At 37.4% G+C, this 27425-nt stretch overlaps 1 protein-coding gene across 1 annotated transcript in view; it reads left to right on the plus strand.

Moving 5' to 3' along the window:
* Nucleotides 1-27425, plus strand: part of GPC5 (glypican 5) — a 1282790-nt gene that overhangs the window by 312002 nt on the left and 943363 nt on the right. The gene's annotated exons all lie outside the window — the stretch shown is intronic.

The following is a 27425-nucleotide window of genomic DNA, read 5'->3' on the forward strand; positions in this document are numbered from 1 at the left end:
GCAGAGACTTGTGAGTTCACGTTGTGTTACTGCAAAACAGCAGCAGCCCTCAAGGGCTCCGGGAAGTTTATTCTTACCTTAGCCTGAGCAGTTCCTTACTCTTCCTTCATTTTCATATTGAACTTAGAAGTGAAAGACTCTTCCCTTTTTAGTAAAATAGCTGTAAGTGTGCTTATCCATGAAGATGACACAGTTTTTTCTTAATCTAGTTCCTACACTTCCATATCAGAGGATAGAAATTCATCAGTGAATGATTTATTATATTTGAGAATAAAATGCCAGAAGAGATGAAAGAGAACAGTCACTGATTTACAATACTTTCTTCTTCAAATAGAGTCTAGTTTAGTCTCATTTATTTTATGAGAACAGCCCGTTGGTTATCAGAACGTTTTCTTGTCCAACCATCAGGATCCTTATTTTCTGAGGCATTCCTCAAAACAAATGAGTTCCCCAAATCTGATTTGAAATTACTTGCACATTAATGAATGTAACATTTGAAGGTTATTGACCTGGATGTTTTGACTGGCATGATTACTATAATTATGTATTTCATTGTTCTGAAGATTTCATTTTCTCATGACTATACTGAAATGAGGGAATGTTTTAATTTTTTTTCTTCTGGGAAATAAATGAATGCAAATTATTATTTTTGAGTGGTTTTTTTTTTTTGGTATACTCTACTTTCAAAGCTCTATCTTTAATCATTTTTATATGTAATGGAGCCACAAAGAGTTCAAGTTGTAAATCTTTGAGGTATTGAATAAGAAACCCAAGAGTCTTAGAATCATGAAGGAAATGAGTCTGAAGTTTGGAAAGTAGCCTAAAAGCCAGTTCATCTGATACAGTACAAAACTCTGAACAATGCTTGTGAGAAGGGAAAAACCAGTAAGAAAATTTTGCTCTCTATACACTTTCAGGATAGTGCTTAAGTTTTTCATAACATTTCTATATAAAGAATGGTATTTTCATTTTAAGAAATGCCATTTAATTCTTGAGTTCCCTCTATCAGCCTCAGCCAACTTGTACCTAAATTGGAACAAAGCTGCTCATTTCTTTGCCTCATTCTATGCAGTTCTGACAGCAAGAAAGCCCTCCTAATAAAGTGAGGACTCTTTGCTAGCCAGGAAGGCATTAATATATGGTGTGTGATGATATAAGCATTTTCATATAAATTGTACATACATTAAGTATGAAATGACAATTAATTATGGATATGGATGAAATAGTGGTCCTTTTGTAGATTATTCTAAACAGGACCTAGGCATTTTTAGGGATATTGAATCAGTAAATCAACATTTTAGAGTAATATATTTAAATTATTTTGTATCAAACAAAATGAATGTCTTCTTTTAGTGAGCATGGAATATTTGAATATAAGTAGCATTGCAGTAGTAAAAAAATGTATGGCACTGTTGGTTTGGAATTGAGTCTTTGCCATCTAATTTGAAGTCATGCTTCTCAATTTTCCATATATGTTTCTTCAGAGGTAAGTGGTGATGCTCTGGCGGGTAGAAAGAGACACAGTGTAAACATGAAAGCTGCAGTGAGAGGGCTTCCTATGTGATAAATATGTAGTAATGTATTTGATGTGTTAGGGTTTCCAGAGAAATAGAACCAATAGTATCTATCTACCTATCATCATCTGTCTTCTATATTTAGAAAGAGGTTTTTCAGGAATTGGCTCATGGGTTTGTCAGGGCTGGCAAACCTGAGATCTGCAGGGCAGCTGGCAGGCTGGAAATTCTGTCGAAAAGTCAATGTTACAGTCTTGAATCCAAAGACAATCTGGGGGTAGAATTTCTTCCTTTCCTGGGAACGTCTGCCTTTTCTCTTATGACCTTCAACTTGATTGGACGAGGCCCGCCCACATGATGTAGGTAGTGTGCTTCACTCAGAATCTACTGTTTGTTTTTTTCTTAATTGGAGTATAGTTGATTTTCAATGTGGTGTTAGTTTCTGCTGTACAGCAAAGTGAATCAGTTATACATATACATAAATCCATTCTTTTTTAGATTCTTTTCCCATATAGGTCATTACAGAGTATTGAGTAGAGTGCCCTGTGCTCTACACTAGGTTCTTATTAGTTATCTATTCTCTATATAGTAGTGTGTATTGTCATACTAAGTGAAGTAAATAAGCCAGACAAATATCATATTATATCACTTATATGTGGAATCTAAAAAAATGGTACAAATGAACTTACAACACAGAAATAGAGTCACAGATAGAAAACAAACTTATGGTTACCAGGAGGAAAGGAGGGGTAGGGGGAGAGATAAACTGGGAGATTGGGATTGACATAAACAGAATCTACTGTTCTAAATGTTAATCATGTCTACAAAATACCTTCACAGCAATATCTAAATGAGTCTTTGGCAAAACTGTTGGGTGTCGTGGCCTAGCCATGCTGGCACGTAAAATCAAGCATCACAAGTACTGTTCTAGGTGATGACTGAGATGGCAAGTTGGTGCTCTCCTGGAGCTATTCTAAAGATGGTGTGTTTGAGATTAAGTCTCCAGGGAAAACCTCTCTGGAGAAGGCACATTTAAGCTGAAAATGTGGGAAGATCTGGTTTTTCCAAGTAAAGAGAACATCGTGCCTCATGTGTCTGAGGAACAGAAGGGAAATCAGCATGGGTGGAGCATAGTGAGGTAAGTACTGCAAGAGGATTGTCTGGAATGAGATTGTAGATGGGCAAGTGTCCGATTGCATGGGCCAGAGAAGAAGTTTGGATTTTATTCGAGGTGCATGAAGTCACTGGAGGCATCGAGCCAGGACTGATATAATCTGGATGCTTCTTGGAGAGTAATTTTGAATTTAAAGTTGGAGAGAAACCAAAGAGAAACTTACCATTCCTGTACTGGCTGATGTGTGTGTTATGAGAGAGAGAGACAATGAAAAAGAGAAAGAAACTGATCATGTGCGTCTAAAGAACAAAACATTATAATTCACAGTTAATGAAAATCTGTCACACTTGTTTTATCTGGGAGATTTGTCTTTGCAGAGCAATACATACTGTAAGGAAACTACAAGTATGTAACCACACTGAGGATAAAACATGCACAATCTATATCACAGAGGGACTTACCCCGCTGAACATAGTTTTTCCTCATGAGTTATAAAAACACTGGACATTTAATAGAAAATTGCATCAATAAACAGTTCACAGAAATGTATCAGAGGTTTTTAAACATATGAAAAAAGTAACCTCAACCATGCAAGTTAAAGAATTTCCAACACAAATTAAATAAGTGCAAACTAAATTTAAAAACAAATTATTTTTCTCAGTTATTATACTGATAACGATCATTAAATTTTATAATTCACAGCAATGACCAAAGTGTGGAGAAAAAGGTGTTTAAATACCTCAATAGAAGGAGCAATTATTTCTGTCTTCTGTGTCTTTGAAGGACAATTGAACAACACATCAATATTTCAAATGCATATGACCTATGGAGCAGCTGTTTCACATGTAGAAATTTATCTTCAGACATACCAACATATATAAACAATAGAGATTGCATTGTACGTAGTTTATGGTTGCGTAAGGAAAACCAAAATGCCCATTAATAGGAAAAGAATGAATTGTTATGGTATATTAAAAATGGAATATAGTTTTTCGATTTTTAAGAAGAAAGACATGGTGGACATACCTGCAGAAGAGAACTGGAGGACATGTATAAGAAGGAAAGAATGATTGCTTCTCATTCTGTGTGCTTTTATAATGTACCATGTGCTTTCAGTCCTTTTCCCCCCCAAAAATGAAAATAAATTTATTCCTATAAATATTAAAGGAAAATTTTCATATATTTTTCCGACGTATAAAAAGATACCTTGCTGAGGAACAGTATCTTGGAACGCCCATGCATTTCAAATAAAATACAAGTGAATCATCAAATAAAATAAAAGCAAATAAAGGTTTCTTAAATAGTCTTTCAGTGTAAGGTTTAGAATTATTTGAGATAGGAATTTTGTGAAACAGAAAATGGTAACTGCTGTGCTGAATGTCAGACTGGTGGTGTGGAGACCATAGAATGGTAGCGAACTGATTAGAACACCCTGAACACCGCTCTTCCAACTGAGTAGAACCCAAACCCAACCTGGCTCTCACTCTGCACCCTGGATGACGAGGTGTGGTATAGACTGAAGGTTTGTGTCCACCTACACCCCCCAAATTCGTATATTGGAACCTAACCTCCAGTGTGATGATATTAGAGGTGGGGTCTCTGAGAGGTGATTAGGTCATGAGGTGGAGCCCTCATGAATGGAATTAGTGCCATTGTAAAAGAGACCCCACAGAGCTCACTCACTTCTTCCCCCATGTGAGGACCCAGGGAAAAGACAGTCATTTATAAATGAGGACTGAGGCCCTCACTACTGTACCTTGATCATGGACTTCCCAGCCTCCAGAACTGTGGGGAAGAAGTGTTGGTTGTTTATAAGCCACCAGTTCATGGTGTTTCTGTTACAGTGGCGCAAGTGGACTGAGTAGGGTGGATTGGGGTAAGGAGAGAACTTGGTCATTGGTAGTGAAGGTTTTTCTTGCCTGTTTATTTTACTGCAGTTCCTGTACATCCGTATCAGAGCAAATAAGTTTATCAGGGGGTGATTTCTTATATCTTGAAATAAAATACAAGAGAGATGTGTCATAATCATACTGGAAATTCATATATGGAGAGCATGTGAGTGGTATAAAAAATTAATTCCAGATATTAATATAATCATAACTTTTAATCTGTTTCTTTATATTAAAACCATACATTCAGGTATGCTATCATCCAATACATAGTTGATTATACATTTGCTTTTATTTTTCTGAAATTTATATATTGGTTTGCCTTACTTTTATCTAAGCACTCTACTTTTCACTTAAAATATATGTATTTTCAATTTCATCTAATTAATTAGTCAGGAAGAAAGGTTTTTTTTTTCATGACACCTAACCTATTAGTTAGGAAGAAAGATGTTTATTTAAGAGAAATACTAATTATATTACATAAATATGTCACCTTTAAGGTGTAGGGATACATAGTTAAGGAGAAATGAAGTGTAGTGTTCCCTGAAAAAACATGAAAGAACTTATGCCATTGAGATATATATTTTTTCTTTTCCAAACTTTTAGTACAGTCACTGTTCCCAAAGTGTGGTTCCCAAATTTCCAGGCCTCCACCCCAGGCCTCTACTGAACCAGAAACCCTGGGGCTGGGGCCCCAGAATCTATGCTCTCCCAATGATTCGGATGCACAATCAAGTATGAAAACCACTGCCTTAGGGCATTACAGTTTTAAAAAAAGATTTATTTATTATTTATTTATTTATATTATTATTTATTTTTGGCTGCGTCCGGTCTTAGTTGTGGCATGGGGGCTTCTCTCTAGTTGTGGCGCGCAGGCTTCAGGGCTCATGGGTTCTGTAGTTGTGCGCGTGGGTTCTAGACCACGTGGGCTCTGTAGTGTGTGGCACGCAGGCTCTCTAGTTGAGGCACGTGAGCTCAGTAGTTGTGGCGCCCCGGCTTAGTTGCCCCATGGCACGTGGGATCTTAGTTCCCTGACCAGGGATGGAACCTGCGTCCCCTGCACTGGAAGGCAGATTCTTCACCACAGGACTACCAAGGAAGTCCCTACAAGTTTTTGTTTTTTGAGTAATTACTTTTAAAATTCCAAAAATTTAGACTTGACTTAAAAAATGTTTTTGGCCGTGCCACTCGAGGTGTGTGGGATCTTTGTCCCCTGACCAGGGAATCGAACGCATGGCCCCAGCAGTGGAAGCGCAGAATCTTGACCACTGGACTGCCAGGGAAGTCTAAGACTTTAGACTTTTTAAAGTGGGAAAGGGCCTATTTCTCCTCATAAGGAAGTTTAGATGTCATGATGTGATAAATCTTATTGTAGAAAATATATAACTCTTGTTTGGATAAAGATTTTAGGGCAGAGTTGGTATCTGATGGAATTCCATGTTGATATACAGAGCATCTGCCACATAATGAATTTTGCATATCAGATGGTTGAAGCTTTTACACAGCCAGACTTTTAAGTATTGCATATTTCTGGAAGAAAAGTATTGATTGTATCCTCCTTAGATATTTGGTATCACCAATGGAAATTAATTATTTAAGCCATATTTGGATCTGTAGCTGTGCTCAGGAGGTGAGGCGTTTAAAATCACTATTCTTTCATACAAATATACATGATATAATATGTAGAGTTTTGCATAATAACGGCTATTTGTCTATTTCTAAATACTGACCATAATAGACTGCTGGGTAACTGCAAATAAATATTAGGTAAATATCAATCATACTGTTCTTAGTATAGCATCTTCAGAAAAACAATTCTGGAAAGGAAATTTACTATTTATTAATGATAGTATTATTTCCTTCAAAAGAAATGTTAGAAATGAAATGATCATCTTTACACGAGGTGAATATATATAATTTTTAGTGTATGTATTTTGGATAAAGATTTCTGTTTAGAACAAGATGTTTTCAATATTATATAGTTCTACAATTTAAAAATCTTCTTTGGCCAAAATTCCATGCATTGTTCAGGCCCTCGGATCAAGCTGTTTATAAATTGGAAAAGCTTCAGGACTGGGCAGCTAATTAGGAATTTATTCATGCAAGATGCAAGTCAGCTTCTCTTTGGGACTCCATCCAAGTCAACATAGCAAGCCTCAAGAAGCATACCCAAACCTGATCCATTAGTACTTGTACTGGCATAATTTATCATACTTTTTAATGTGTGTCTTTCGGGAACTATTCACTAGCAAACTTTATTATTAATTGTATTATTTACTTATCTTTACAAAAATTTTCATGCCGTTCCTGGGAAGACACATGGTTGTTTGGGTGTGCCTAATTAGCAGTTTGCTGTTCATTTTACTTGCAGATGTATCGTTTTCCTTGCTAGAACAGCCCAGATGACAAATTGTTCAGCTTCATGAAGATTTCACCAACTAAACAAACTGTTTAGTTTTTAATTCAAAAGAAACGGGAGAGCAACTTACAGGTGGTACAGTGTGGAGAGGAAACACCCCTGTCCAGAGGGTTCTTAATGCAAGAATGTGAAAGTCCAGAATCTTTCTCTTGTTTATCTTAATGAAGGAGATGATTTCTAGTTGCTTACAAATGAGTACAAGTAACTTGGTATCTTGAATTTCTGTTAGGGGATTTTAGCTTTCTCACTGTTGAACAATGTTGAACAAATATTTATTTGCTGCCTACTGAGTGCAACGCCCGGTTACAGTGTTAAAATTCATAGCAGTGATCCCTGCCTTCTTGAGGATTATAGCCCCTGTGGTAGCCCGTAGTGTGTGCCGGCATGGTGATGTGCAGTGTGCTATGGGATTCCAGTTGACCTTGAACACCACGGGTTTGGAGTGCAGGAGTCCACTTATATGCAGCTTCTTTTCCAATAGTACCGTGCTGAGGGTTGGCGCCTCTAGCCCCTGAATTTTTCAAGGGTCAACTGAATATTGGAGAAGCATCTGGAAGTCAGGCAGTAAAGGGACCACTGGATATCGCTGCTTGGGCGCTACTCCGCCCTCCCCTTGACCTGCAGCTCATCCGTCTCCCCACTGCCGGAGGTGTTGGTGGTTAACAACTCACAGCTGGCATCCTCTCCACAAACTTGCCACCTAGCTTGGAAGCCACGCACCACTCCTCAACACCGACCGCTTCCCCAGGCCCCAGCCAAGAGGCAATGACTAAGGCCCAGGAGAGCGGCATCATTGCCTCAAGGTGCAATGGACTCCGTGCTGCAGGCTGTGCTTCAGTGCATCCTGGTGGGGGCAGAGGAAGCTAGATGCCAGCCGGCCGAGACCCATTCTCACGTCTCTCTTCTCTCTGGCCATGACCTGCATCCCTCACTCCCCTTTGTCCGACAGCACTTCTTTAATAAATCTCTGGAACAAGGATCTGCTTCTAAGGAACCTGATTTAACAGAATGATTTTCACAGAGTCCTTCAGGGTAAGTCGGAGCTCTCTAGATAAAGAGGGGTAGGGAGGAGAGAGAATGTCATGCAGTAGAGCTCCAGCTGTGAAGGCATATGGGGGAAAGAGTCTTGGATAAAGAGTAGAGTGAAATGAGTATGGGGCAGGGTTAGGCAGGGTGGTAGGAGATGGAAGAAAAGTGGTGGACATGAGGGGAGAAGCTGAAGACGTTAAAAATCTTTGTAAGCCAAATTGCATCTACATCCAATTAATGCCAACAGTTGTGGAAAATCCAGAATATCACCTATATTTTAGTCTATATAAAATATGTGATACTTGAAATCATTTATGTATTTGAGATATTTCAAAATAGTATTTCAAGTTATTTCTTTTGAATATATACTGCAGGAAAGAGGGGGCTGCTCTTGTGGAATTACTTCTGAATTGCCGTGTTCAACCTTGGGGGTCCCAGCGGCAGTTATAAGGCTGTAGTAAGCCTACAGTAGACATTGTTACCGTCTTGTTGAAATTCTCATTCTCTTTTCCAAAGGAAAGTCTCCAAAATGCAGCATAATTTTTAACAACCAGATGGAAAATGTATATTTAGCATAACATTTTCCGCGACAGGTGTTTGGTAACTCAGGCTTTAAACGTGTTTATTCTGATATATTCTATAACCTGGCAGTTACCTATGAAGGTGAGTCTTCAAAAGCTGTGGACTTCATTACTGTGTATGTCACTAAGCACAGATGTATATTATAGTTCCAGTGAAACACACTTAAAACATTTATATGAAATATGGAAAAATTACTTTTGAGTTATATCCAACTGCCAAACATGGGACTAAAATTAAGGGGTATTTTATCAAACTCAACATTTCTCTACCATTTGAGTTGTAACTAATGCTGTCTTTCTGTTTGGACCTGAAATTGCCATAATTTGTGACTTTCCCCAAATCCACTGATCTAAAAATACATGCAGAGGTGGAATACTGATGAGGAGTTTAATTTGCTGTTGTTCCTCCTGTCAATATAATTCTTGGATCAGTATCTTCATTCTACCATCATTCTTACTGCGCTCAGGCCATTATTTTTGCCCCCTAGATTTTTGTGACAGATTCCTACCCCATCCCATCTGCCACCTCCCTTAGAGATTCATTTCCTATTCAGCTGGTTATTATTTGAATAAATCAACAATGCAATTCTTCTTATAAACCTCTTCACAGTATAAACTTTCTCTGCCACTCTAGATATCTCTTTCTCTTCTGTCCAACATATCTTCAAGCATACCAAATATCCTTTCACATCTCTGTGGTTTGAGGTGAGCATTTCATTCTTCTTGGAGTTTTCTCTTCCCAGTCCTTCAACATCAAGAGTAAATGTGACCTTTTTATAAAGCTTGATCAACTGGCTATTTCCTTCTCTGGTATATGCCCTTACACCTATACTTGGTATATGCTCCTGTGATAGCATTTGCTTAAGGCATACTTTAATCACTCACGCAGGTGTTTATCTCTTTCACACTAGACTATTCCATGAGTAAGAGTCCCAGGTTTCATCTAAGTGAGCTTCAGGTATGTCTGGCAAAGTGAAACTGGAAGCATGGGTGGCTAAGACTCTAACTTACAGGAAGAATCATCTAGATGTAAGGAGCGTAGAGAGCCCAGTGGACATAGAAGAGGTCCGATTTCACATGCACCCTAGTGTCTGTCACTAAGATTTATTTCCCTTTTAGTCCCCATTGTGTCCCAAGTCAATGGAAATATGGGAGTGTGGGCACCTCTGCATTCTGTCTCAGACAGACAGACAGATTTTGGACTGATGACCAATCCATCCATGATAGGTGATGTCATAGCCATGGTAGCACCCAGAAGACACGTGGTGAACCCAGGAAGGTGCCATCGTGGTCCCTGGCAGAGACCATGATGCTGGGGGCCACAGTATTATTAGTGTTTTGACTTTGATGCGTGCCTAGGCAGGGGTTGACTTCAGAGACACCTTTTGGGTATTCTCAGAGACACCTGATTTCAAGGGCTCTTTAGGAAGATTGTATCTAGCATTTTGCAGGCAATGATCATTAAGGTGAAAATGAAGTTAATGTAACCTTGTTTGTTTATACAGCCTTTAAGTTCTGAGGAGACCATCTACACCTCAATATTAGGATTATGTCTGGTAAATTACAGTAGAGAATATTACTACTCAGGCCATAGCTAAGCACTTTGTATCATCTCCTATTATTACCTGTTAAGGAGGTATTACTATGGTCTCTGTCTTCAGAAGAGCAAAGTAAGGATTGGAGACATTAAATCACTAACACAAGATTCTGTCAGCAGCAAGTAGCAGAGCTAAAGCTGGAAATGATGCCAGGTCTCTTGTTATTTCCATTGTTGTGCTCTAGTGCCCTAATAAATTACATGTGTGAGTGGTGAGCAACTGAACGAATGAATGGAAGAATAACTAGCGTATTTTTTCATTCAAGTAACAGCACAGATGTCTACACTGAAAGTGTGAACATTTTTCAAATGCCTGTGGTATTACCCACATGAGCAATAAGACAGTGTTGAAGTCCAGTTTACCGGTCAAATTCCAATGCAGTGCCAAAAATACCATTCACGCAACCATCAGAAAATAATAAAATCTTTCTCCGTAATCCTTCAAAGCTTTTTAGTCCCTGCTAACACACACCTACGTGAACATTATAATGTGCAATTGCCCAAGAAAATTGCTTTTAAAGCCCTACCTGCTAACCTTTAACCCCAGGACTGTGTATAATTTATTATCCTATAAACAATCAGATCCTTTCCTTTCTCATTTTTTGGGGGGATCTCCTTTCTTCCTCCTCCACCAACATTGCTTCTTTACTGGACAATATTGTATCAAGACATTTTTATTATTTTTCATTTTCATTTAAGGGGTATGCTCCCTGTTCTTAATTAGCATTTAATGAAAGTAGAATATGTTATCTGTAACAAAATCATTGCTTGTATTTTTTTTTCTGGTTGTACACTTTGCTGATTTCTCTCTCGTCTTTGAATTGATGTCTATTGTAAAAAAGAAGTTTCTTCTGTTCTCAGCTATGTTGTTATGTTTTGGGGATGTTGTGATCTGAAGCAAAATATAGCTAAGTTTTTCATCTCCATACATGGGTAGTGTGGAGCTATAATGTGAAGTCACGTGGAAACGTGAATCCATGCTAGGTGGGAATGACAGAAGATTATAAACTATCAAAGGCTAATTCCAGAATTAATTCTGTTAACTCATTACTTACGTAATGAGGAACAATTACGTATAGGAACGATTATGTTCTGAGATGGCCTCTTAAAGTTGTTAATATTATTTCTTAAATTTCCAGGTTCTGTACAACGTTTCTTCTGTATTAAATAAGAAATACCTTGATATAAAAATAGATCTGGATTTTTAAAAATTTAGATCTCACATAGGAACCTGAAAACTATGTGCTTTACTCAACATCCTCACCGTGTTTCACTTACCTAAAAACACTTCCTAAAATCTCATCTCCTTCATGACAATTTCAGACTATGGTCAGGTGACTTCCTCTTCAAAGTAACATCTCAGAGTGGTGCATCTTTGACTATTGGGAGGTCAGGGGCTCTGCTTGACTCCACACCACAATAGGCCACCTTTCCTGAGAGTCTCAGAAAGTCCCGTCAAGCTCCGCCCCCGACATCACTTCAGGTAGCTCATTCTCATTAAGGTGCCCCAAGCGCTCCTCAAGTGGTGAGAACATCTCAAAACATCCTCTCAAATACCCACCTCATTAAATCATAGTCTGGAACTCCAGTAAGCAAGATTTTCTTAGAGAAAATTTCCAGGATTCTTAAAAACACAAAACGTGCCTTGGCTGTGAAAAACTTCCCCAGGTGGCCACATTGGTACTTTTGTTCTCTTCATCACATCTTACAGGACAAAAAGAGCAAAATCTTTAGGAGTGCAGATACCTCATATTATTACAGATTTGGCTGAGTAGCAAGTTCAGTGAGGCATATAAACCCAAAGTTAAACTGAACATTCCAACCAAAGATTCTGGAGTCAACCTCCAGCTCCTTCACTTTCAGATTCATCTGGTACCAGTGTCACACACTGACAAGGTATTTCTGGGCCGCCTTCTCCTCCCCATCTACTCCTTCTGTATTAGACTGGAATCTCATTTATCTCCGGGCTCCTTGCCACCCCCTTGGTTCTTTACTCCATCCCACAGTAACTCACACAGTGGTTTTCCAAAAGTAGAAATATGATCGTTGAACTGCTATGTTTAAAATTCGCTAATATCAGTACCTCCCCACCGTCTTCCAGATGAACTTCAAGCTTCTCCATTTGACATTAAAGGTTCCCCCAAGATATGGTGTCTACTTACATGTGTCTCAAAGCTCACTTCCTGTCCTTCTTCATCCACTGCATGTACTTTACACTCAGCCATCACGTAACTAATCATAATTTCCCATGTGTACCATTTGATTTCACGCCTCATGACTCCCAGCTCTTCCTTCCCTCAGGCGTGCCCTTTACCCCTTGTTTGTATTTAAAATATCCTATTTCTCCTTCAGCACCTACTTTACAAGAGTATTTCTCAGAGAACGTTCCATTATATTTTAAATTTTATTACTATTTTTTGACATTTCTCTCATTTCATTTTTTTCTTTAAGCTTCTTATTTCAGAAACTTTGTATTATACATCAGTGTTTCCCAATGCATGTTGTGGAGAGTTGCTAAAATGTCAAAATTGCTATTTAGGGGGGTTTCTAGGAAAATTCAGCTCTGGAGTTGAACAACAGCAAATCAGAGTTTCCATTTTTTTCTGGTAAAAGTTTTACTTGATCAATTACATATAACTTCATCTGTTTATAATACAAACAGTACTTTTTTTCCAGGTCAATGCCACAAACACAATGAATGTTAGAAAAACAAATCACTTTTCCTGATGAAAAGAACATATAAGCCTTCTTACTCTTAGTTCACCTGTAACTTTCCCCCTAACCCCCAGGATCTATCACTCCCTGCTTTAGGAGCAAGAATCACTTTTTTAAGAATTGGAAGTGAAGAGTATAGGAAGACAAGTAAAGAGAGGACTTTCTCTAATATTTGAGGGTGTAGAATCTTTTTATTTTTGTTCCTCGAGTTGATTTACAGAGGCTACAAGCTTAGGTGCCTCTGAACAAGCTTAATGAAGACAGAGTGATGGGTCCATTTTCATAGTCGTTTGTTGTCATGACCTGTTTGTTGTTCAGCCCGATCTGCCACTGGCTCTCCTAAGAAAATGTGCTTGTCACAAGGCACTGATGGTTGTCACTTCAAAGCTGGGTTTGCTTGTCCAACCCTGACTTCCAATTTAAAGAACTTAAAGAAGTCAATCTATCAAAGCCCATGCTCTACTTATGGGGCCATTTTACAGAAAAGATAGTACAATGATGTAGTTTAATACTAAACAAGTCTAACCTTTTATTTATAAGGTATTTAGGAAAGCATCATACAGACAGAATAAGTAAAAGGTAATATGCAAATCCTTTTGCTTGCAATAAAGTCAAATATAAACAAAACGAATCCATTTTTATCACAGAATAATTAGCAGCCACCATCTGCTTTGTGTCTGTGATATGCCAGCCACAATAATTGAGACCTTTGCCTGAATTGTTCATTTTTTCCCTTTTGCCGACCCAGTGAAATAGGTATATTTCCTCATTTTATATATGAGGAAACTGTAGCAGAGCTAGGTAGGAGAATCCACCCCAGTTCGGGTAATTCTTAAGTTTCAGAGTTGTGGGTTGGAACTAATTTTGCCTGATTTCAAAGCTTGAGATTTTTTTTTTTTTTTTTCCAATATGCGGGCCCCTCACTGCTGTGGCCTCTCCCATTGCGGAGCACAGGCTCCGGACGCGCAGTCTCAGCGGCCATGGCTCACGGGCCCAGCCGCCCCGCGGCACGTGGGATCCTCCCAGACCGGGGCACGAACCCGCGTCCCTTGCATCGGCAGGCGGACTCTCAACCACTGCGCCACCAGGGAAGCCCAAAGCTTGTGATTTTTAACCTTGGCAATCGCACATTCAGTAACGTGCTGTAAACAACACTCTGCCCTGCCGCTCACTTCTTCTTTCCTAAGTGAAGGTACCATCAAAGGAACACCTGAGAAGCTAAACTTTAAAAAATGTATTACATTCTGAGCTAGTGCTGCTGAATAAGAATGCGTTCAGCATCGCTAGCTTCAATAATTTTGTCTGAAGATGTGTTAAAATATGATTTGCTGAAAGACTATATTTTAAATTATATAATCATAAACTATAAGTATATATTTTCTTTATGGCAGAATACATTTTTTAGTAAGATCCTCCTAAATTCCTTTTGAAATGCTGAGACTCTAGGCTGTGAGTCTCCAGCATTCCTGGTGTTTCTGTATCTTTGATTGCCATCCAGTGGCGGCAGTCATATACTTCTGCTGGGAAGAAAGCAGAAAACCCCTCGATTTTCCAAGCAGACTGTCTCTTATAATTCAAAAGCAAATAATCGATGCTAATTCTGTGTAGCTAATTTGTTAAAGTGTTAGCCATGGATACCATTGACTCCAATAAATAAAAAATCTATCTCAATATTTAGATGTCAAAAACAACTAGTTCTTGGTAAGGAGAATTTGTTCTTTTACTTTTCTCAGAAAATGTATAACCAACATTTCTCCCTTCAAAAATTTGTTAGAAATAAAGTATTTGTGTTAAAATTCCTGCCAAAGTCAATAAGTAGCCAATCCCTATACCAGTGATTAATGCAGTCAAATCAAGTGCTGGATTTCTAACATTTTTTCTCAAATATAATGTCTCACCAGCGGGAGGAAGCACTAGTATAATCCTTTGAGTAAAGAATTTAAGCTCGTGAAGTGCATTTAGATTATTTCTTCCCAGATGGCCAAATGGTAGTCTGTGGCATGGATATAATTTACAGGAAGTACTTTAAAGCCATAGCTTCCAGAAATATCCTTGAAATTCTGAGAACAGAGATGAGAAACAAATATTTCTATAAAACAAAATGGGATTGTATTTAAGCCACTGAAAATAAGGAAATAAAATAGACACTCTCAATAGTTAAAAAGTACACTGCTCATCTGTTCATAATATGGAGTACTTTAGAGATTGTATGTTTTTTAAGTTTGAAGATGAGAAAATTTGGTATCAAAATAATTATTAGAAAAATATCCTTCATCTGAGTAAGAAGTTGTGTGTCTCTGGGTAGACCATTTTATTCTGATTTCACAAATTGTGGATTGGAAAATGGATGGGTAAGAGTAGAGAAAAGTTATCCCGTTTAAAACTACTTATTTAATCTCCAAAATATTTTGATCGAAATAGCAACAATGTAATTTTTCAACAAGTTTTTCCATCATTTGTGTTTAAAAATTTCAAACTTACAGAAGTACAGTGAATATTAAATCCCCTTTGTCTAGATTAACCAACTGCTATCATTTTGCTGCATTGTATTTACTCTCTCTATGTGTGTGTGTGTGTGTGTGTGTGTGTGTATATACACATATATACAGATCGTATTATACATTGTATATAATATACATTTGTTCTCTTATTCACATATTGTGTACACACACATATGTACTTGCACCCATCCTCTTAATTTCCTCTGTTGAACCATTTGAAAGTTGTTGCTAACTATTAATACTTTATCCTGAATTATTTATAACCTAAGAACTTTAATACCTGTATGACCTAAGAACAACAACAAAAATCCAACAAGTAACGAGAATATTATACAATAAATGTAATGTATATGTGATATTTAATATACAGTCCATATTCCAGTTTTCCCCACTTTACCAAAAATATGCTACATAGCTTTCTTTTAAAAAAATTCTAGGATCTGGTCAATATTAATGCATTGCATCTGGTGGCCATCTATCCTAAGTCTCTTTTTATATGGAACACTCTCCCCATATCAACTTTTTTTTTTTTTACCTTAACACAGACAATTTTATGTTGTATGTAGTCATACATGCAGAATATCACTGTCATACAGAATATGCTCCAATATAGATTGTATAGTTGTTTCCTCATGATTAGATTCAGGTTAAACATACTTAATGAGCATCCTACAGAAATGCTATGTGTTCTGCTTATCACATCACATCACTAAACACTTCGTGCCCATTTGTCATATTACTGACAATGTGCTATGCATGATGCACACACACAAATCTAGTGTCTGCTCGTTCCTTACATTTTAGTGGTACTCTCTGCTTTGTTATTCATATGTAATCTGCAAAGTAACACTACGAAATCATATAAATATTCTATTTCAATACAATATTTCCCCCAATTATTTTAACTATAATATGCTGATTTTTAAACAGTAAACTTAAGAATTGATTTCAGTCGTTTCCAGTAGAGAGAAGATATTTTGGTGATGCTGAAACTGAAAGAAATATATACCAGCGGAAAAAAGAAGTTTATGTGTATCAAATGGGCAGGGAAAAGTACATTTAAAATGCCACAGAGTTACTTGAACTTTGTGCAATAGAGGATATCAAAAATAGTAAAAATGGAGCCATCTGGGCTGTCCCTTTATATTGTATAAACATGAGGGAGAGATGCTTTTAATTCATATTTTTAAAATTTATTTTCACCTGCATGATTTACCTGTCACTATTTATTAGTAGGTTACAGTTTTGCCAAAATTAATTAAGCAGCAATGTCACTAAAACAGTGAGAAATATTGACACACCAAGAACATTAATCAGTGTCTTGGTAATATGTCTTGGAAAATTATTAGTTGGAGCATGGCACTAAAATTCATTTTGCAACCATAGTAATTAGTTTACCACAATTTGCATCTTAGGATCAAAACTGAAGACACATTTTAATGTATCTGGATCTACTGGATCATTGTTTCTAAGAAATCTTTAAATAATTTTATAATTACTCATATATGACAGAAGTGAGCATTATAAATAGCGAGGAGAGTTTTACTTAAGACAGCATGGGTCAAATTTAGAACAAGTGGGGGAAAAAAGAGATTTATTTAAAAGCCCTGGGTTTAAATGAGTTGTGTGTTCATACCTTACAAGAAAATGGGTATGTAATCGTTAAACAGCAAGACCCCACAGAGCCAGTTAGTAGACAGATTTTAGGTTCAGCTATTGCTGTTTATTTAGTCTGCTGTATTTCACAGTGACAGGCAATTAGCTAATTGAGCAAAGGAATTTGAGAAAAGGGGAAAATATTCCAACTCACATTCTTCCCAGTATCATCGTTTCCTTCACAGATACAACTGTCATTTTTAGCAGCTGCTTTTTCAAAACAAATGACAAAGCTCATTGCAGTGATGGAGAACCAGCATACCTAGCATTTGTAGCACTGGCCTAGGTGTGGTCATTTAGAAGTTAAGTGCAAAATAATCATATCATTAGAAGTATATTGGAACTTATGTTTGTTGAGCAAAGCACAAAGCCATTGAGAAGTTGTAGAGAGGATGACTCAGAGCTCTCTGAATATATTACCTATCAGGTCAGAACCAGGGGAGTGAGCCATGGGCTGGCGTGTGATCTGATGCAGAACAGAGCAAGGGGAATTCAGATGAAGGCCGGAAGCAAAACAAAATGTGTAAGAGCCAGCTCATACTGTCTTGGAAAGAGCTGGGTTTTAAGTTTTTGCAAATTTTGAGAGCTAGTTTACTTTACATTGTTAGCTTACATTTACCATGGGAGGGAGTTTTTATTCCACAGTGATTAGCAATTGTTATAATTCAAGCCTGCCTTCATAATCTTACAGAGCTAGTTGTTAAACATTTCCCAGCTTATATGGGTAATAAGCTGGTTTATTAAATAATATATAACTTATATATATATTAAATATAATATGCTATTTATAAATATTATTTGGATAATTATATTAGTAACAATGGTAATAGCTTAGTTGGCTAAGGAGGTCAGAGAGTAGTTGATTAACCATACTATGGTTCAAGCTTGTATGATTTTCAGTTTGTATTCTGATTAGCAATAATCAGATTAGAAAATATATCCTGGGCTTCCCTGGTGGCGCAGTGGTTGGGAGTCCGCCTGCCGATGCAGGCGTCACAGGTTCGTGCCCCGGTCCGGGAAGATCCCACATGCCGCGGAGCGGCTGGGCCTGTGAGCCGTGGCCGCTGGGCCTGCGCGTCCGGAGCCTGTGCTCCGCAAGGGATAGGTCACAACAGTGAGAGGTCCGTGTACCGCAAAAAAAAAAAAAAAAAAAAAAAAGAAAATATATCCAATGTTGCTGGTCATAAAGAAGCACCTTTCACCTTCTATCACTCTATCAAAGCTGCTTCCTCTAATGCAGCGGTCCCCAAACTTTTTGGCACCAGGCACCGGTTTCATGGAAGATAATTTTTGCAGAGACTGGTGGGGTGGGGGTATGGTTTTGGAATGATTCAAGTGCATTACATTTATTGTGCATTTTATTTCTATTATTATTACACTGTAATATATAATGAAATAATAACACAACTCACCATAATGTAGAATCAATGGGAGCCCTGAGCTTGTTTTCACTTGCCATTCACTATAGGGTTTCGATATGAGCCTGAAAGTAATTGATTTATTATGGTCTCTGTGCAGTCAAACCTCTCTGCTAATGACAATCGGTATTTGCAGCCGTTCCCCAGAGCTGGCATCACCGTCTCAGCTTCACCCTAGGTCATCAGGCATTAGATTCTCATAAAGAGTGTGCAACCTAGATCTCTTGCAAGCACAGTTCACAGTAGGGTTCACACTCCTATGAAAATCTAATGCCACTGCTGCTCTGACAGGAGGTGGAGCTCAGGCGGTAATGCGAGCGATGAGGAGCGGCTGTAAATACAGATGAAGCTTTGCTCGCTCACCCGCTGCTCACCCCCTGCTGTGTGGCCCAGTTCCTAACAGGCCACAGACCGGTACCGGTCCATGGCCGCGGGGCTGGGGACTCCTCATGTCACCAAGGACCTCCACTTTGCTAAATCCTAGGGTCAGTTTCTCAGGAGTCTTTTTTTTTTTTAAGGGTTTTATTTTTTAAATGTTTTTGGCTGCATTGGGTCTTCGTTGCTGTGCACAGGCTTTCTCTAGCTGCAGCAAGCAGTGGCTTCTCTTGTTGCGGAGCACAGGCTCTAGGCACGCGGGCTTCAGTAGTTGTGGCTCGCGGGCTCTATAGCACAGGCTCAGTAGTTGTGGCGCATGGGCTTAGTTACTCCGTGGCATGTGGGATCTTCCTGGACCAGGGCTCGAACCTGTTTCCCCTGCATTGGCAGGCGGGTTCTTAACCACTGTGCCACCAGGGAAGTCCCTCGGGTGTCTTTGTAATTGACCTATAAGCAGCATTTGAGACATTTGATTTCTCCCTTTGCTTGGCACACTTCTGCACATGGCTCTAAAGAGACCACATCTTCTTAGTTGTCATCCTACCTCACTGGATGTCCTGTCACCATCTCCTTTGCTAGTTCCTCCTCATCTCACTGCCCACTTCATACTGAAGCTCAGGCCTTGGTTCTTTTCTCCATTTGCATCAGGGTTTGTCAACTATGGTGCTACTGACATTTTGCTTCAGATAATTCACTAATTCTTTATTGTGTGGGGCTGCCTTGTGCACTTTAGGATGGTTAACAGCTTAAACCCACTAGATGCTAAACCCCTGGCTTACATAACAGGAGACATTCAGGGCTGCATCAGTCACCATGTACATTGCAAACTCTACATCTTGATCTAGATGATGTATCAGGTCTGGATGTGGTTTCTCATGTCTGGTGACTTATAAACCAAATATAACATAGAAGAATGTCAAGGGAAAAATAGTAATTGTTTAAAATCTGCAACTATATTCATAACTCAGATTTGTGGCTCCAGTCCTTATTTCTGTGATTGGTTACAAGGTCATGTTGGTAACTGTCACTTCCTTATTTCATCACCCATTTCATGTTCACCTTGCTCTCAGAGAGAAGCTCAGAGAATAAGAGTTTTTTCCTGGTTGGATGACTCACACATTTATTCCTGAAGGTTCTTAATCCTCAGTGCTCCTGTTCTTACTGTATTGCTGTAGTCTTTCATTAAATGTTACCATTCAACAAAAAAGGAATAAGAGGTACCCAGTGAAACTCCTGGTTACAGAAACAGTCTTCCCTGAACCAACTGTGTAAGAGCAATCCAGTCATCTCTTGATAATCAGCATCAGTCACTCCATCTAGTATAGCAACACATGCTTGCTGTGACTAGGGGCTTAATAGCATGAGAAGAACACAAAGTAACAAAATGGCTGTCTCAACTACCAACTCATTAAAACCTTTGCATGTCTTTTGGTGGAAGCATTCCTCCCTGGGAGGAAGTTAATTTCTGGGTCTGCTCAAACAGAGAAAAGTTGGCCACTTATTTTTTTTTTCTGAATTTTTGAATTTTATTTTTAAAATTTTTTATACAGTGGGTTCTTATTAGTTATCTATTTTATACATATTCGTATATACATGTCAATCCCAACCTCCCAATTATTCCCACCGCCACCACCCCCTCTGCCACTTTCCCCCCTTGGTGTCCATATGTTTGTTCTCTACATCTGTGTCTCTATTTCTGCCCTGCAAACTGGTTCATCTGTACCATTTTTCTAGGTTCCACATACATGCATTAATATATGATATTTGTTTTACTCTTTCTGACTAACTTCACTTTGTATGACAGTCTCTAGGTCCTGGCTATTGTAAATAGTGCTGCAATGAACTTTGGGGTGCATGTGTTTTTTGAATTATGGTTTTCTCTGGGTATATGCCCAGTAGTGGGATTGCTGGGTCTTACGATAATTCTGTTTTTAATTTTTTAAGGAACCTCCAGACTGTTCTCCATAGTGGCTGTATCAATTTACATTCCCACCAGCAGTGCAGGAGGATTCCCTTTTCTCCACAGCCTCTCCAGCATTTGTTGTTTGTAGGTTTTCTGATGATGCCCATTCTAACTTGTGTGAGGTGATACCTCACTGTAGTTTTGATTTGCATTTCTCTAATAGTTAGTGATGTTGAGCAGCTTGTCATGTGCTTCTTGGCCATCTGTATGTCTTCTTTGGAGAAATGTCTATTTAGGTCTTCTGCCCATTTTTTGATTGGGTTGTTTGTTTTTTAATATTGAGCTGCATGAGCTGTTTATATATTTTGGGGATTAATCCTTTGTCTGTTGATTCATTTGCAAATATTTTCTCCCATTCTGAGGGTTGTCTTTTCATCTTGTTTATGGTTTCCTTTGCTGTGCAAAAGCTTTGAAGTTTCATTAGGTCCCATTTGTTTATTTTTGTTTTTATTTCCATTACTCTAGGAGGTGGATCAAAAAAGATCTTGCTGTGATTTATGTCAAAAAGTGTTCTTCCTATATTTTCCTCTAAGACTTTCATAGTCCTCAGTCTTACATTTAGGTCTCAAATCCATTTTGAGTTCATTTCTGTGTATGGTGTTAGGGAGTGTTCTAATTTCATTCTTTTATATGTAGCTGTCCAGTTTTCCCAGCACCACTTATTGAAGAGGCTGTCTTTTCTCCATTGCATATCCTTGCCTCCTTTGTCATGGATTAGTTGACCACAGGTGTGTGGGTTTATCTCTGGGCTTTCGATCCTGTTCCATTGATCTATATTTCTGTTTTTGTGCCAGTACCATATTGTCTTGATTACTGTAGCTTTGAAGTATAGTCCGAATTCAGGGAGTCTAATTCCTCCAGCTCCGTTTTTTTCCCTCAAGACTGCTTTGGCTACTCGGGGTCTTTTGTATCTCCATACAAATTTTTTTTTTTTTTTTTGCGTTACGCGAGCCTCTCACTGTTGTGGCCTCTCCCGTTGCGGAACACAGGCTCCGGATGCACAGGCTCAGCGGCCATGGCTCATGGGCCCAGCTGCTTCACGGCATGTGGGATCTTCTCGGACCGGGGCATGAACCCGTGTCCCCTGCATGGGCAGGCAGACTCTCAACCACTGTGCCACCAGGGAAGCCCTCCATACAAATTTTAAGGTTTTTTTGTTCTAGTTCTGTAAAAAATGCCACTGGTAATTTGATAGGGATTGCATTGAATCTGTAGATTGCTTTGGGCTATATAAAATGACTATACTGTCGTTTTCACAATACTGATTTTTCCAATCCAAGAACATGATATATCTCTCTCCCTCTGTTTGTGTCATTTTTGATTTCTTTTATCAGTGTCTTATAGTTTTCTGAGTACAGGTCTTTTACCCCCTTAGGTAGGTTTATTCCTTGGTATTTTATTCTTTTTATTGCAATGGTGAATGGGATTGTTTCCTTGATTTCTCTTTCTGATCTTTCATCGTTAGTGTATAGGAATGGAAGAGATTTCTGTGCATTAATTTTGTATCCTGAAACTTTCCCAAATTCATTGATTAGCTCTAGTAGTTTTCTGGTGGCATCTTTAGGACTCTGTATGTATAGTATCATGTCATCTGCAAACAGTGACAGTTTACTTCCTCTTTTCCAATTTGGAATACTTTTATTTCTTTTTCTTCTCTGATTGCTGTGGCTAGGACTTCCAAAACTATGTTGAATAATAGTGGCAAGAGTGGACATCCTTGTCTTGTTCCTGATCTTAGAGGAAGTGCTTTCAGTTTTTCACCATTGAGAATGATGTTTGCTGTAGATTTGTTGTATATGGCCTTTATTATGTTGAGGTAGGTCCCCTCTATGCCCACTTTCTGGAGAGTTTTTATCATAAATGGGTGTTGAATTTTGTCAAAAGTTTTCTCTGCATCTGTTGAGATGATCATATAGTTTTTATTCTTCAGCTTGTTAATATGGTGTATCACATTGATTGAGTTGCATATATTGAAGAATCCTTGCATCCCTGGGATAAATCCCACTTGAGCATGGTGTATGATCCTTTTAATGTGTTATTGGATTCTGTTTGCTAGTATTTTGTTGAGGACTTTTGCATCTATATTCATCAGTGATATTGGTCTGTAATTTTCTTTTTTTGTAATATCTTTGTCTGGTTTTGGTATCAGGGTGATGGTGGCCTCATAGAATGAGTTTGGGAGTGTTCCTTCCTCTGCAATTTTTTGGAAGAGTTTGAGAACCATGGGTGTTAGCTCTTTTCTAAATGTTTGATAGAATTCACCTGTGAAGCCATCTGGTCCTGGACTTTTGTTTGTTGGAAGATTTTTAACTGTAGTTTCAATTTCATTACTTGTGATTGGTCTGTTCATATTTTCTGTTTCTTCCTGGTTCAGTCTTAGAAGGTTATACCTTTCTAAGAATTCATCCATTTCTTCCAGGTTGTCCATTTTTTTTGGCATAGAGTTTCTTGTAGTAGTCTCTTAGGATACTTTGTATTTCTGCTGTGTCCATTGTAACTTCTATTTCATTTCTAATTTTATTGATTTGAGTCCTCTCCCTCTTTTTCTTGGTGAGTCTGGCTAAAGGTTTATCAATTTTGTTTATCTTCTCAAAGAACCAGCTTTTAGTTTTATTGATCTTTGCTATTGTTTTCTCTGTTTCTGTTTCATTTATTTCTGCTCTGATCTTTATGATTTCTTTCCTTCTACTAAGTTTGAGTTTTGTTTGTTATTCTTTCTCTAGTTCTTTTAGGTGTAAGGTTAGATTGTTTATTTGAGATTTTTCTTGTTTCTTGAGGTATGCTTGTATTGCTATCAACTTCCCTCTCAGAACTGCTTTTGCTGCATCCCATAGGTTTTGGATCATTGTGCTTTCATTCTAATTTGACTCTAAATATTTTTTGATTTCCTCTTTGATTTCTTCAGTGATCTCTTGGTTATTTAGTAATGTATTTTTTAGCTTCCACGTGTTCTTTACGTTTTTCCCCCTGTAATTGATTTCTATTCTCATAGCATTGTTGTTAGAAAAGGTTCTTGATATGATTTCAATTTTCTTAAATTTACCAAGGCTGGATTTAAATTGGCCACTTTTAAATGACAGTTTTTAAACTCTTTCTAGTGAGGCACTCAGTGCTCAAACATAAAGCTGTTTTACTCTTTAACATATTTTTTTATAATTACTAGTTTATAGGTATATCTTCCACATCATCTAGTCTGATAATTGGAATCAGTAGTTTACATTATACATCTTTGGGTTCCAGAATCTAATATAGAGGGCAGCCACTAAATACAGAGTAGGTGAATCACAGAATGCGTATAAGCATGAAGGAAGGAAGGGAGGGAGGGAGAAAGTGAGGAAAGAAGGAAGGAAGAAAATTGGTTTAGGTTACTGAAGAAATTTGGCAAGATCTAAATTTGCTCTTTCTTTATGGATGAACCACAGATGTCTGCTTGGATTAAATTAAAGCAAGAATGCTTTTATGACAGGTCTGCCACCATCTATTTAATTTTATTCCTTTTTTATTTTTTAACTATCATAAAAATCAACAAATTGATTGGTAATAATTTTGTTCAGGCATCAGTTGTTGATATACCTTGAGATTTATGGAACAGATTTTATTTCTTTTAAAAAATGTACATGGCCTGATAAATTTTATTTATTATTTTAATATTCTCAAGTAAGCCATACACTAAAAGAGTGTGAAATGTCATCAAAGGGTTTATCATGAAAAGTAACAGTTCCCCTGAATTACCTCCCCCTCATCCCAAAAAAAACAAACTGTAGCTTTCTGTTTAGGGATCTTTCTGTTGTACCTTCATGTCACTCAATAGAAACTTTCATTGTTATTTTCTGGTATATCTGTTCTAGACACCATGATTACTGTTTTGATGGGTGTCAATGAAGAGCACTCAACCTCCTCACTTCCCCTTCCCACCGTTGCCCATCTAGTGATAGTGATATGCTTAGTTCTTCTAGGATATCCTAGTTACTTTGAATAAAATGTTCACTCCTTTCATTTCTGACTTGCCACATCTTGTGAGTATACCTGGTAAATAAACTGCTTATCCTGCCCTCCCTCCCATCCTCTCTGAATCCTGAGAGTTGACCCACACCCTTCCTTGGCTGTAGCCCATTCTCTGCCCACTCCAGGCTTCCTCAGCCTGCTTCACCTGACACCACTTTTTCCACGTGCTTTCTTTAAAAAATGTGTTGACATTTTTTCTTTGATGTTAGTGCATTCCTGATCTCTGTATGTGCAGATTTAAACCATTACTTCTATATCCTACAGAAGGAGAGGAAATAAATGTCTTCATTTGACTAGGTTAAAACAGAGTATCATTTATTTCTTTTGTTTTTTATTCAGTATTTTATAGAGTTGTTTATGTTTTGTTCTTTAGTCTACTTTTCTTTTCTTTTTCTTATTGGTAGATTTTGACTTGATTTTTATCTTCTTCCAGGGGTATGAAAGTTTAACTGCTGGTTTTTTTCTCATAGTATATCAAATTGTAAAATTTTTATTTGCTCTTCTAATTTTTTACCTATGTAAACTTCAGTTTCATCTCGTTTGTCATAGTATTGCTCTACTTTAATAAGCTGGGCTATACTGTCTAACAATAATTATAATTTCTTAATATAGGTTATAGTTTATAGCACAGGCTTACATAAATTATCTCATTTTTAAAACGACAGTTTTGATGTTTGTCTAAAGAGAAAATTTGTACTCATTTTTTTTCTGTCAAAATTAAGGTTTGATAAAGAATTATAATTAACTTCCAGAATCCCCAATTCTAGATTACTTTCTTCTTCCTGGTATAGTCTCATTTTATTATAACATTTAGAGAGCACTTGTTTGAGCATAGTATAGAGTCAAATGCTTTTAAAAGGAACATTATTGCTAAAAAAGTGGTGGCATTTATATTGATATCAAATCATTAATTTTTCATATTGAGAACACACTTTCTCCTCCATATTCTTTATTAATAAATAAAAGCACAATTCCCAGTTTTATTTTTCTTCTTTAAATGAATCATCTGAGGTCATTTCAACAAATCCCTGTTCTTTCAGAATTCCTCAACTAAGGGAGATAAAATTTAGCCAAGATGTTTGGAAAAAAAAATTTAATATCCAGTTTGTACATTAGAAAACAGATCCTTGAAAGGCAAAATTAAGAGCTCTTCATCTGCCTCTAAAATAGAATCAACAATTGAATGTGTTTCATTCGCAGCTGATGTTGACAGAGTGCTTTTTCTGCTACGTGAGCAGCACAGAACACAAGGAAAACTGTGACCGTGAGGAAAGCAGGTGGCAGGCTGACAGCTGAGCTGCTTGCAGTGCCTCAGCTGGCACTGTGGTCCTGTTGTTGGGTTGTGTTCACATCAAAAGAGCACCCATGAGAGTCACTGGATTGACAGCTTGGTTGACACATAATTACAGCTTCTGTAAATATTTACTTTAGGCGGCAGAGAGAAGGATAAGCACACATTATGGGGTTGCTGAGTAAATAGAAAGGTACGTGTTAGGGAGAGATTGCTTTTCTAAATAACAAGAGAAGGGTTTTTCTAAAAGGAGTGATTTAAAAGTGTAGGATAATCTTTTTATTTTTTTAACATCTTTATTGGAGTATAACTGTTTTACAATGGTGTGTTAGTTTCTGCTTTACAACAAAGTGAATCAGTTATACATATGCATAGGTTCCCATATCTCTTCCCTCTTGCGATGAGCACATTTTCTCAGGAATATAAAGATGTGTTAGTGTCTTAAAATGTTACTTTACATGTGAGTTCCTTTGAAACATTTCCAATTTTATTCACTTCTTGGTGAGTATTTTTGTGTGTGTCTGTGTGTGTGTATACATCTCCCCCCAACCCCTGGTTATAAAACATTTAATGGCAGAATCTATATTAATTGAGGCCTGGACGTATCATAGATTCTATCCTAATTATGACATATTCTATATTAAATATATATACAAAATAGGATTTAAGCTCGTGCTTTGAACATTGTACGTCCTCCAAAAGTATTTGTTGAATAAATTTTTTGAAGATAACATGTTGTCTGTAGGGACAGCAACAGCAATGTGATTAAAGTTTAAGAACAAATTTAGTTTGTTTATACTGCAGATAGTGTTTTATTAACTGTCAAATACAAAAATGAACACTATTGCTACCAAAAGATTGCTATCTTTTATTAATATTTGATAATTTATTTTTAACAGTTTAAAGGAAAGAAATATAGGAAATGTTAATATTGGGAGTACAGGTCCCACACCCATATTCTCTATTAATGATAAAGTGAAAGCACCAACTCTAGGTTTTCATTTTTTCAACATCTTAGTAATTAAGGTCATTTAAAATTTTCTGAACTAATTTTATTCAGTATATAATGAAGTCACATGTCTTTGAAATGGAAAGAAATTGACATTTTCCTTTATAATTTATGAATGCCTTAAAGATGATACTAGCAACCTGATGATTTCTACATTGTTACAAAAATAAACCTAAGTTAAAAAAAAAAAATGACACCAAAACCAAAATGGTTCTATGAAAACCTCATTCAGACATACACATCTTGACATTATTTGAAGAAAACTACAGATAGAACATTTGTAAATTTATGAATCTAAAACTGAATGATATTTGTTTTATATTTACAAGAGATGAAATGAATCCATTTA

Source organism: Kogia breviceps, chromosome 16, assembly GCF_026419965.1.
Source record: "Kogia breviceps isolate mKogBre1 chromosome 16, mKogBre1 haplotype 1, whole genome shotgun sequence".
Classification (NCBI taxonomy): Eukaryota; Metazoa; Chordata; class Mammalia; order Artiodactyla; family Physeteridae; genus Kogia; species Kogia breviceps.